Genomic DNA, 13,590 nt, shown 5'->3' on the forward strand with positions numbered 1-13,590 from the left:
CGGTTTTGTTATTATTGAGTTTGACTGTACGTGGTTATAATCACACAAGTGTATGCAGAAAGAGTGGCACTTAAACATCTCATGCCCCAGCAATACCAAACTCATCTTACAGAGCACAATCCTGCAGCTCTGAGATTATGCAGAATGTACTTTAAGAGAGCTGAGAACAAATCAATCTTGTTCAGGACATTTGTTTGCACGAGTAGCTTCAGAAGAAATATGGTGAATGCAGAGTCTGACCAGAATTAGAACATGCTGCAAAATCTTCCTCTCAATAAAAGCCTTTCAGTAGCTGGCAACCTCCTGGGAGGCTGAAATGCTGAATTTTTCCACTGAAATGCTTATTTTTCTCATCTTCACATCTGCCCACTTAAAAAGCAACAAAAGTCCCTACCGTGGGGAGAAAAAAAGTGTATCCTAAGAATCTGAGGATATAGAAGGAAAACAAACAAATATGCCATGGTGAGAAGTGTATTAAAAAACTCTAAACCAGATGGCATTTCAGTACATAAAGATGGATTACAAGAAAGAGGGGGACAAACTTTTTAGCAGGGCCTGCTGTGATAGGACAAGGGGTAATGCTTTAAAACTAAAAACAATACAGATTTCACTTAGATAAAAGGAAGAAAATTTTCTATGTGGATGGTGAAACACTGGAAAAAGTTACCCAGGGAGGTGGTAGATGCCTCATCCCTGGACACAGTCAAGGTCAGGTTGGACAGAGCTCTGAGCAGACTGATCTAGTGGAAAATGCTCATTGCAGGGGGGTTGGGCTCAATGGCCTTTAAAGGTAAATCAACCCTTTGATTCTATGATTCCATGAACTACAAAGTCTTGCTCACTTTGTCATGTCTCATTGCATGACTTCTGTGAGTTAGTGGTTTTAGAAATTTAGACCTTGGCAGACCAAGACAAAGGTGATTTTCACTGTTGTGGTGGAACCCAGAGCTGTCAGGACACTGCAAGCAGGTCTGTCTGACAGGTGAATTTCTCTTCCAAAATTCAGCACTGCCTGCGTGGGAGCTGGACAGGAGCTTATACAATTTTAATAGTTTGAAACAGTGCTTATGCTTAAAATAAGGAATGGGTTATTTACAGTGCAGCCAAATTTTCAAGGTGAGGAGGAAGAGAACTCACAGAAGATGTTTTACCAGGTGCTTAGAGATGTGCGCAGGACAGTGTGGCAGTAGAGAGAAAAGGAAAGAAGTGTCTCAGGTAAGCACTTCCTTTTCTTACTTAGCCTCTGCTCCTTTCATATCCTGTTCTTGTCTCTTAGATAACTTCTGCTGTAATTACTCATTCTCTCTGGCTTTTAGCTCTTTGTCCCCATGTGATGTTTTTGTCTCCCAGCCCCTGATATTCTCCAATGCTCACTGCAGTGTTTGAATGCTGATCCTTGTTTGGGCACTCAGCTCTCTGAGTGCATTTTATCAACCCTCCAAAGAAATAGTTGCTGCTGCACATGTCCCCTGCCAAAATGCTGCTGTTCTGTAGAAAGATGGCTGCAAGAAGCACATTGGCTCCTTATCCCCTTGCATTGATAGTCTGGCACAGTGGAGCACGGAGTGTCACTGAATGACCCCTCCCTTGTCCCATCCACCAGAGCCAGCACCAGCAGCTCGGCTGTAAAGACTGTGCTGAATGGAGAACAAAGGGAGACTCCTGCTCTTGAGAGTCACATAACCACCCTGACAACTCCTAACACACCTGGGAACCTCTCAATAAACTGTGGAGCTAGTGAGTGGCACAGGTTCCCTGAGAGCAGTCAGTAATTCAGTATGGGTGCTGGGCCAGTGCTGAGTCAGTGTGTATCAGATGTTTGGGTACAGCAAGACACAAACACGCATTTTTTAAAAAGAAGAATGTTACAGGCAGGGGAGGGCTGAGAGAAAAAGCTGCCAAATCCATCTCCTAAAAAGTAACAGCTGACTCCAAGGTGAACAGGAGGCTGTACAAGTTCTGGAAAGGCCCTCTCTAGAGATTCTCCATCTTTTTCACACTGAATCCTATTTTGCCTTTTCTAGAACCTTCCACTTAATTTTAGAGATATGGGGAATACAAGGCAGTAACCACCTGGCTATTTCTCTTCATTTCTTCTGGGTGAGGAGTCTGCAACAGGGAAGCCCATCCTGTCCCCAGCAATGTGAGCAGTCCACAGTACCCTCCTGCATTATTTTAGGTGCTGTGTCTGAATTTGTGATAAAGCACAAGCGACTTCTCATGTCTGCATCCCAAAAATGGAAAGAGCAAGGGAGAGCTCTTGATTGCAGAAATATTTCTCTCTTGCCAAGGAATCTTCTCTGGGCCAGCATCCTGCATTTTTATACCTGAGAGCAGTGTCCTCTCCTCAGAAAACAGGTATCTTTCACTTCATTTCCCACTACATTCTGGAAATTGCATCAGGAGGAAGAAAAAGGAGATTATGTGAGAGTTAAAAGACCAAATTTTTCAAAGCATAAATTTTTGCAATGTCTGCTAACAGTGCACTTCTGAAGGCTGATGTTGCTTACATGGGCAGCCACCTCTCCAGAAATACTGACCCTGAATCACTGAGGGGCAAAGGGTTCACACCTAGGGAATGGGGCTGTCACAGGAGGAGGTTTTTTAATAAGCAATTTGAAATAAATAGTTTATCAAGATTAAAAAAGAAAAAATTCTCACGCGTGGAAAAAACAAGCGTGGAATAATCTCACGTGGAAAAACACGGGTGGAATAATTTTGCCTGAAAAACTCTCACGTGGAAAAATCTCGCGTGGAAAAAACACGCGTGGAAAAATCTCGCGTGGAAAAAAACTCGCGTGGAAAAATCTCGTGTGCAAAAAACACGCGTGGAATAATTTCGCTTGGAAAATCCTCGCGTGAAAAAAACTCGCGTGGAAAAAACACGCGTGGAATAATCTCGCTTGGAATAATCTCACATGGAAAAAACACGCGTGGAAAAATCTCGGGAAAAATCTCGAGGGGACAAAATCTCGCGTGGAAAAAACACGTGTGGAATAATCTCGCATTGAAAAATCTCGTGAGGAAAAAACACGCGTGGAAAAAACACGCATGGAAAAAACACGAGGGGACAAAATCTCGCGTGGAAAAAATCTCGCGTGGAAAAATCTCGCGTGGAAAAAACACGCGTGGAAAAATCTCACGTGGAAAAATCTCACGTGGAAAAAACACACGTAGAACAAACATGCGTGGAAAAAACACACGTGGAAAAACACGCGTGGAAAAACACACGTGGAAAAACACACGTGGAAAAACACGCGTGGAAAAACATGCGTGGAAAAATCTCGCGTGGAAAAATCTCACGTGGAAAAAAACACGCGTGGAAAAACACGCGTGGAAAAATCTTGCGTGGAAAAACACGCGTGGAAAAATCTTGCGTGGAAAAAACACGTGTGGAAAAATCTCACGTGGAAAAAAAGCAAGTGTAACTCCTACAAGAACTATTGAATGGTGCATCCAGAAATACTTAAGAGGAATCTGAAAATAGTAAACAAAGTGCTTTGAAGGGGTCGCCAGTGGGTGTGAAGGACAAACACAGTGTTAGAGACTGATGGGGGAAATCCTCTAACCTTGCTGTGTTGCCTGAGACCAGAGCAAGGGCAAGAATAGCGCCAGAGCAGGTGTGGGATGGCCCACCTCTCAGGTATTTTTGAACACACCTGCCTGTAAGCCTGCTCTCCATGTTCCCAGCCCCTGATGATTGCATCTGACTCTCCTGTCATTAACACTTTTTTTTGGTCGGAATTGTAAAGAAACATATAGTTGTGACTGAAGGAACACTCTACCAGGGAGTGAGAGAAGACTGATTTCACCAAATTAGATTTCCATGAGATTCTAAGGAATAGCACAGAAGTGAATACATGGGGAGGATCCACATGGGCCACAGAGCACCTGATTCCTTTTGGAGGATGGACTTTTTACTCATGATGTAGTTCAGGTATATTTCCAACTCTCAACTCAAAAGGATTAGAGCAACTCCCCAGTGGTTTGGGGTTGTGTTGGCATTCTTGGATTCTTTGGGGTTTATTTAACCTCCCTCCCACTAAGTATGGCTTCTGTAGCCTGAGATGTTTCCCTTTTCTAAGAGTTACACAGGTATTTCATCCCCATTCTATATTCCTATATAGAGTTAAATTTTATGTGAGGGATAATCATCACTTCCTGTCTCGGCTACATCAGTCTCTTCCTGTATACCAACTTATAATCAATAGAAATTTGGGATATAATACAAGTTTAAAGCTTGCTGCATTGGAGGTATACAGAAAATGTCTCAGTCTGATGTGTGTGGCTACATGTGCCCACACTACATTGTCCAGTGGTGCCCAGTCTGTACTTGGCAAACAGCAGCAGCAGCCAGTGCTGAACCTCTGCTGCACTGTTGCTGTATTTGCAAGTACAACCAAGGGGTACCTTTGATGACCACAAAGTGCTGCATACATGTTTCATTCAAGTCTAATGGCACTCAAGATGCACAAAAATCAAGTTAATTGTATGGTGCAAAGATGCCCAATACTGCCTTCCACTTTCAGGACACAGTCCCAGTATTCTACATCACCATGTCCTCAGTGAAAGCCTCTTCAAATATATGTTCTTTAATACAAGCACAGCAGCTCTTTATCAGAGCTCTCCGTGTATATAGTCTCAAATTTTATTTTGTCAGATCAAATCCAAAATCCCTCTGGTTCTGAACATTTATTAGGCTTTAGCACAAAGGTCACCCTTTGTGACAACCAAAGAGACAACCCGAGTGGCAGGGAGAGCCCCTCGCCCTCTGCCCTGCTGCAGGTGAAGCCCCAGGTGCGCACGGGGAGCTCTGATAACGGGGAACCGGGAATGAGATCGGCAAGGGGAGCCTGAGCCTGCTGCTGCCAGAGCATCACACAGGAGCTGTAACTTCACAAAAAGGCCATTAAAGCTTATATCTAACTAAATATTTATTTTAAATGAATCATGATATAAAAGCATTAATTCAGGCTTCTAATTAATTTTCCAAAGAAACTGTAATATACTACCAAAAATCAGCTGCTTCAACCCTGTGCAGCATCTCTCGTGAACCAGGTGAGCAGGACTTTGTCTGAATCTCTCTTTGCATTTCCAGATGTTCACATGAATTATTTACTGAGGTCCTACCTTTCCATAGGAAATAAACCAGATCTGGAGCTGTGTTGAAAACAACTTTTCACTTTTACACTCTTTCTTTACCAACAGTTTCACTTTTTTGGGGGGTTTTACCTCTCTAGCTGGTCAGCCCCAGATCCCAGCACACTGACAGGGATGTTCTGTTCCAGCTGGTCCGTAAGTACCGCGTGCTGGCCGCGGACAGGGAGCCGGCGGAGACGCTGCACTCGGGAATCCTCATCCCCAGCCGGGCGCCGCCCATCGCCTTCCAGCCTCGAGCGGGTTGGTGCAGCTGCTTTGGGACCTGCTCGGGGGTTTTTATTCTCAGGGGGAGTGTAAGACAACACGTTTACCTGCTCTTGGTTCTCGTCGCGGGTCTCCAGCAGCGACTGGGACACACGGAGGGTCACCGCGGTGTCCCGCAGGCTGCCACGCGACCGCCACGCGACCGCCACGCGACCGCCACGCGAGCCCCACCCCCAGGCGGGCCATCCACCCCAATCGAGCCCCTCCCCCACCACGCGAGCACCCCCCCCGACCCGAGCCCCCCCCCACGCGGCCCCCCCCACTCGAGACCCCTCCCGACTCGAGCCCCCCCCAATGCGAGCCCGCCCCCACGCGAGCTTCTCCCCCTCCACGCGAGCCCCCCCACACGAGACCCCCCCACTCGAACCCCCCCCCGCGAGCCCCCCCAAGCGTGCCCCCACCCCCACCCGAGTCCCCCCCACGCGACCCCCCCCACGCGAGCCTCGCCCCCTCCCACCCGCAAACCGCCCCCCCCACTCGACCCCCGCCACGCGAGAACTCCCCCACGCGAGACCACCCCGGGAGCCCCCGCCCCCACTCGAACCCCTCCCACCTGAGCCCCCCCCACGCTGCCCCCCCACGCACCCTCCACGCGAGATTTTTCCACGCGAGATTTTTCCACGCGAGATTTTTCCACGCGAGTTTTTCCACGCGAGTTTTTCCACGCGAGATTTTTCCACGCGAGTTTTTTCCACGCGAGATTTTTTTCCACGCGAGATTTTTTTTCCACGCGAGATTTTTTCCACGCGAGATTTTTTTCCACGCGAGATTTTTTTCCACGCGAGATTTTTTCCACGCGAGATTTTTCCACGCGTTGGGGTCACACTTGGGGGGGGCCGCGTGGGGGGAGGGCTCGAGTGGCGGGGGGCTCGGGGAGGGGGGCTCGCGGGTGGGAGGGGCTCCTGTGGGGGTGGACTCGAGTTTGGGGTGGGGCCCGCGTGAGGGGGGGCTCGTGTAGGGGGGGGGGACTCGGTTGGGGGGCGGTCTCGGGTGGGGGGCTCGGGTGGGAGGGATGGCCCGCCTGGGCGGGGGGCTCGCGTGGCGGTGGCGTGGCAGCCTGCGGGACACCGCGGTGACCCCCCGTGTGTCCCAGTCGCTGCTGGAGACCCACGACGAGAACCAAGAGCAGATAAACACGTGTTGTCTTACACTCCCCCTAAGAATAAAAACCCCAAAGCAGCTGCACCGACCTGCTCGAGGCTGGAAGGCGATGGGCGGCGCCTGGCTGGGGGTGAGGATTCCCGAGTGCAGCGTCTCCGCCGGCTCCCTGTCCGTGGCCAGCACGCGGTACTTACGGACCAGCTGGAACAGGACATCCCTGTCAGTGTGCTGGGATCTGGGGCTGACCAGCTAGAGAGGTAAAACCCCCCAAAAAGTGAAACTGTTGGAAAAGAAAGAGTGTAAAAGTGAAAAGTTGTTTTCAACACAGCTCCAGATCTGGTTTATTTCCTATGGAAAGGTGGGACCTCAGTAAATAATTCATGTGAACATCTGGAAATGCAAAGAGAGATTCAGACAAAGTCCTGCTCACCTGGTTCACGAGAGATGCTGCACAGGGTTGAAGCAGCTGATTTTTGGGAGTATATTACAGTTTCTTTGGAAAATTAATTAGAAGCCTGAATTAATGCTTTTATATCATGATTCATTTAAAATAAATATTTAGTTAGATATAAGCTTTAATGGCCTTTTTGTGAAGTTACAGCTTGGCTTTTAGGCCCTTTTTGCAATTCATCACTTATTCCATACATGCTGCCTTGGCCAAGAGCCGGACAATGGGTCCCACTGTGTCAGGTTTTGTTATGGAGCAGCCGGAATGGCTTTTAACTAAAACAACGTATCTGAAGGAGAAAAATGTATTCACCTTGAATTCCCAACGGCTTCGACTTCCTTAAGGCAGCTCTGCAGACACTGGTGTGTGCAATCAATGAAATCAAAACTGCAGCCATGTAAGGATGGCAGAAAGGAGTAAGAATGTATATGCCTGTGCATGTCTAAAATATGAGGGAGGAAATGCAGAGGGAGGAAGGAAGCAGCTATCCTTGCAGCTAGGTCTAGAAAAGAGCATTTTTCTGATATGAATTTTTTCATGATCAAATATAAAGGTGTATGAGATTGTTGGGGAAGGACTGTTACACAGTCCTGAAAACAGCTGGGGGGTCTTCAAAAATAATGTATCTTCTGGTACAGATCAATCCTAGAATCCATTTGTCAGTTCCCTTTTGAATGGGAGCTGAAAAGAGTGTAAAATTGATGCCCTCCACCAGACTTCCAATGCTGCTGCACAAAGAACACATGGTTTGCTTTGGAACATGTAAGCCCAGGGTACTGTGGTGGCAAAACAGGGCCAGCTCAAACCTGCTGAGACTTGGAGTACATCAAAATAAACCTGCTTAACTCTCCCACTGCAACACTTCCAGGTACAGAGGGAAGAGGTGGATACCTTTATTTGGGGGGAAAGGGGAAGGACTCCTCTAGGCACCAGGAAGTGGGGGATTGCATTCTGGCACTGCTGTCAACCCTTCAAAGAAATCAGTAATCCTCTATCACAGAATGGTCTGGGTTGGAAGGGACCTTAAAGATCCTCCAGTTCCATCCCCCTGCCATGGGCACGGGACCTTCCACCAGCCCAGGTTTATGCATGGTTTGGAAGACAGATTGGTGGTGTGGGACACCCAGGATGGCCCTTGGCAGCCAACAGAGCTCTTGGGCTGTGGCTCCTGGCCCTGCCACAGCCCCCTTACAGAGACAATTGTGAGAGGCTGTAGCTGTCAGCTGCTGGCTTAAACTGAATTCTGAGCTCAGCAAGAGCTGCGGCCTTCCAGAGAGGCAAAATACCTCCCATCAGCCAGCCAGGTGTGGGACCTTGCTTCCTTGGGAGGCAGGATTGCCTGGCTCCAGACAGGTTTCCTTTCTGAGGAGAGAAAAATTATTCACTTCCAGGCCAGCAATAGCCCTCCCTATCCTGAATTTCAGGAGTGCTTTCCCCATTAGTCTCCTCATCCCCCCTCACTTAGACCTGCCAAGCTGCTTTTCTGCTCCAGGTCTGCTAAAAAGAAAACAAAAAAATAATTAAAGCATGTGCATATTCTGGAATTTTAAAATTCTGAGAGAGAAGAAAATATTTGCTGTTTTACTATCAATTATTTTATTAGTTGGACTGTTTCTACTTAGTCAACTATTTTATTTATTGGAGGAAGTGTCAGATGTATGTTTTTTAAAGGCTGTAATTAAGCACAGTCAGGAGTCATTACATTATTCAAAAAGCCTGCTGCTTCTCATTAACTAATAGCAACTACCAAAACAAGTGGATTTTTATAGATTAGGTCTAGATTTAAGTGCAAAAGCATATTGGAGAGCAGAGGTACATACTGTACTTTGACATCTCATCTTCATGCCATAGAATGCTCTAATTGGCAATTAATTTCTTCCAAGATGGAGTTGAAAATTGCCACTTTTCAAACACTGAAATTACCAGAGGATTAAACTGTCACCTTTTCCATAAGAATGTCCTCTGAAGATTGATTATGCCAAGAATCATCTTTTCTCTTGAGATCAGCTATTTAAATTTGATGCTGGTTGCATGTTTTTGGCTAGCATTTTCTATCTAGGTGAAAAAGAGGCTGGATATTGTGGTAGGGGATGTTTCTCAACCCATGAATTATGGCTCTTCTAAGCAGTGTTAAATTGCAAATATCATTGGAGGAGAGGGGTATAAAGGTAGCAGAAATGATAACTTTCCAGAATAAAGAAAATATTATTTTAAGACCCCATCTTCTGAGCCGGACAAATAGTAAAAAATACACCTTTATTGCACCAGCAGAAATAAAAGCCATAAGAAAATGTTTGGACACTGTTCATGTCACACCATACTGTACTGGCATTTCCTTTTGACATGCAGACTTGTCAGTTTTGATCATAGCTGTGAACTACAGATGTTTTCTAAATACTGGATGGAGGAAAATAGATTTCCATTCAAAATAGAACCTGTGCTGAATGTCTGTTCCAGGTCAAAAAAGGACTGAGATTTACATTAATTTACAGTCATACGGACAACTTTCCAGCTGTGCTAGCAACGAGGAAGAGAGAGAACATACTGAGGTCCTCTCTGTTCTTTATCTTTCAAGCTGATTTTGAAACCTCCAAACAGAAATAATTCCTCTGTTTCCAGAGACCAGCTGCTCAACAAGAGGTGGGAAATGAAGTGAGCAATGGACAAGGAGCTTTGAAATCTGCTCATATTGGCATGGCTGAATTGTATTAACACATCACCTGGATGACAGCATGTGAAATACAAGACTTCACAGAGGATTTTCCCACCTGTGCATTTGTAAGTAGATACAAGACTATGAATTATACTATCCTTTTTCTGTCTCTCTGATGATAGACATAAACCCAAGTGTGACTGGTGGGAGGCATCCTTCATCTGAGCAACAGACTTGCAGTGGCTGTGGCTCACCACAGAATCACAGAATGGGTTGGCTTGGAAGGAACCTTAGAGATGATTTAGTTCCAGCCTCCCTGCCATGGGCAGGATAATGCATGCCACTTTTTGTTGGTTATCATCTCAATCCAGAGTCAATGCTGACATTGTGGAAAGGTGGCTGAACTGATGCTGGATTAAATAGGAAGGCGAGTTCCAGGCACTGTCCAGCCAGGAGCAGCCACTCACACAGCAGCCAACAACAAGAATTACTGCACATCAAACCTGGGTACAACCACCACATCAAAATCCACCAGCCTCCCTCAAAGGCATCTCTACTCATGACAGACCCAGACTACTGCCTGGAAATCCTTCTCCATGTGTACTTTGACATGGCCTCATTGCTAAGTATATTTTAGTACTTTGCATTCATGTGCTGGGCTAACACCACATCAAATTTTCACATAAGCATTGTTATTCCTCTTCTACTCTCAGGAGGGAGAATGTGACATTTGGAGAGCTTTTTCAGTTAAATGAATGCTGTTTCTGTGTCAGAGACATCAGGCCAAAAAGTATCCTCCATTTGAAGGAATGAATAATAATTTAAAATGACCCTTAACTTCTGCAAGAGTTGTGTCCTCGGTCTGTGAGCTGTCATGGACAGCAAAGACAGGAGGAACAATGCCATGTGGGATTGCTGCTTCCCACAACCCAAACCTGCCAGCTGCAGCAACCTGACCAACTGAGTGTATCATGTAACTTCAGAAAAGCTTCTGGGCTCAGACTGAATGGCTGCTGAGGCTTGTACTGATGGCAGTCTTTTAATAATCATCTACAGAGCTGGAGATTGAAAGTGACCCTAACATTTTCTGTAATTACCAGATCTTTTCTTGTCCTTCCTGCACACCTGCTCTCCAGCTGGGGCTAACAGAAGTTCTGAATCCTCTCAAGCTGAAGGGCTTTGTCTACCCTCGTGGTAAAAGCTCCCCAGTGTCTCAGAACAGCACTGTTAACTCCATCCAACACCCCAGAGAGTGACACTTACAGTTCTCAGGCCAGGCCACAGAGCAGCAGGGAAAAAATGACTGAGACCTGGAGTTTGAGCATGGGAAATAATGACTGAGACCTGGAGTTTGAGCATGGGAAATAATGACTGAGACCTGGAGTTTGAGCATGGGAAATAATGACTGAGACCTGGAATTTGAGCATAGGAAAGCAGTGCAGAGAGCAGGAATGAGTCTGACATGCACATGGATGTTTGAGTTGTTGAGGACACACTGCAGTGCTCTGTAGCAGTTGTGTTTCCTGAGGACTTGGGGCATCGTGCCAAGGACACAGCACCTCTGTAGATCTGACAGCAGCTTGTGTTTCAGAATGCTTTCCTCCACCTCCAGATCTCTTTACCAGCCAAATGGGAAATGGGTGTCTCTGGGCATCTTTCCAGAAGCCTCTGAACTGGTGCCTTCATGCAGCAAAACTCAGCGGGGACATTCATGTACTTTTCACCTTGGTATTTGCACTGCATGAAGTATTTGCATCACCTTTGCTGCTGCTTTGGATGCCCACTGGCCTTCTGTCTACTTACCAAAGCAGGAAGTACCTAAGTAGGAACAAAACTGAGTTAAAGTCTGACACAACAATAATATCAGGCAGACACCAACATTATCTGCCACGGGCTCTTTAACAACCATTTATGTTAACAAAAGTGTTAAACTCTATAGGTAGATGTCCCTTCTGAAGTTACACCACTGAGCTGAAATTTAACCCTTCTTCACATTTCCAAAAGTCAATCAGTCTGTCATTGAAACAATGGAATAAAATCGCCAGACCTTGATCTATTCCTGTTTCTATTTAAAGGCGATAAAGAGTTGATTTTACATAAGATCTCATCAGTGTTCCTGAGTCAGCATGATTGTTCTGGACTTCCTGGCATTCCGACAAACTGAGCAAGGAAGGTTATTCAGGAGCTTATGGATGCTGGTATGGATGGAAAGGGAAAGGAGACAATATGCTGCCACCTTTTGGTTACAGAAATGAGAACAGGTATGATCTGGGCAGATCTCTCAAGTGGAAATTAAGACATCTATGCTTACCTTCTGTAATAAAACAGCCTGAAAGCCCAGGGGCTGCAAGATGCACCCCTTCATATTCTAAACTTTTGCTATTTGCTTAGCTCACCTATTTCACCTACATTTTTTCAGTCTTGCTTGAACTAATTAACAATTATCAAGCAATAATTGATAATTTATCTAATTTAAAACATAAAGGCTTGAGTTCACACACCTAAAACTAACCCTTTACATCATTAAACTGATTTGAGGAATATAGCTGCAAGAAATAGAAGGTACAAAATCTCACTAATTAGTAGCCTGTAAAATTAAGTGACTGCATGTCATGACTTCTGACACTTTCATTACTGGTTTGTCATCAGTACTTTACAATTTAGCCTTAACTGTTTGAGTGAGATTTTCTGTGCTGGCTGATTGCTGAGAACCTGAAGGGTATTTTGCTTGCTTGTTTATTAAAAGATTGGTTCAGCTGTTTGTGAGAATAAAAGATTGAAGAATGGCCATCTTAATAAAAGGAATGCAAGACTGCTCTGTTAAAACATTTGTGCATCTCCTAGTTTGATGCAGAGCCTCAAACTTTAACAGGGAAACTCTCTCAATCAGGGATGGGCTTCTCACTGCACCTATGAGTCATTGTATAAATTTGGGCCAAGTGATGAGCCTGTGAAAGCCTCAGTTTAAAAATGTTCTGTAAAAACTCACAGCAGCTTGTGAGTTCAAGCCCGTGAATGTTCTATTACTTTCTGCTCCTGAGAGCATTTTCATTTACTGCACATAGAGATTCACTGAGCATGCTGCATCCTCAGGCACAAAAATCCATCAAACACTCAACTTCTTCTTTCTCAGTGCTGGCACTGAGTTCTCAATCTCTTCTCCTGACATAAGGGTAATGTAAAGGGGGATTCTGACTGCCTGTACTGCAGAAGGAGCAGGAATTCTCCAACCACTACCAAAGCTGTGCTGGTAGCCCTGTGTGCCCACCTGGAGCAGCCACAGCCACTCAAGCAGAGCAGAGCTGTGCAGCAGACCCAAACCTGGCCCTGCTGCCACCTCAGGCCGTTGTTACAGCTCACACATGGGTGCTCATGCAAGATGTCCCTGTCTCAGGAGGGACTTGCAGACCTGTAATACACTAATGGTGCCACCCCACCCTGTCTGCTGCACACACCCCGCTGTTCTGCTGCACCTTGAGGAGTTCCAGGCTCATCTTGAGGAGTTCTAGGCTCTCCTGCCATTTGGAAGAGTACCCAGAGGACTACAGGTATGAGAAAACCACTAGGAATTGTCTTGTTTATGCACTCATCACTCACTGACAGTCCCAGCAAAGGCACTGTACAGCTTCCAGACACTGTCATATAGAGATCAAGAAGCTGAAGGAGACCCACAAGAAGGCTGTTGGTAGGAATGTAAAGGGAAAGCAATCCCTCCCCTATGTGTTATCACTTCTTCAAGGGGTTTAGCTCCATCACCCATCAGGAAAAGGATGAGAGGAACTGATTTTATCTTGCTGTTTTTAAGGAGGGAAGTGGTGCAATGAATTACAGTGCTTAATCTCTCAGGGCAGGGGCATCCTGTTATCTTCCACAGGTCACAATCACATTAACCATCTGGGCCAGTGGTGGGAAACAGCAAGACACATCCTTCCAGAGCTAAAGGAGGCCTCCTTTTCCTACCAGC

General features: G+C 45.9%; 1 long non-coding RNA gene across 1 annotated transcript; it reads left to right on the top strand.

Moving 5' to 3' along the window:
* Positions 1-6,667: 6,667 nt before the first annotated feature.
* On the top strand, positions 6,668-12,337 carry LOC116996652. The gene is made up of 3 exons (XR_004417983.1): positions 6,668-6,782; positions 9,593-9,751; positions 11,702-12,337. It is a non-coding gene; the product is annotated as an uncharacterized LOC116996652 (long non-coding RNA).
* Positions 12,338-13,590: the final 1,253 nt, after the last annotated feature.

Source organism: Catharus ustulatus, chromosome 5 (genome assembly GCF_009819885.2).
Source record: "Catharus ustulatus isolate bCatUst1 chromosome 5, bCatUst1.pri.v2, whole genome shotgun sequence".
Classification (NCBI taxonomy): domain Eukaryota; kingdom Metazoa; phylum Chordata; class Aves; order Passeriformes; family Turdidae; genus Catharus; species Catharus ustulatus.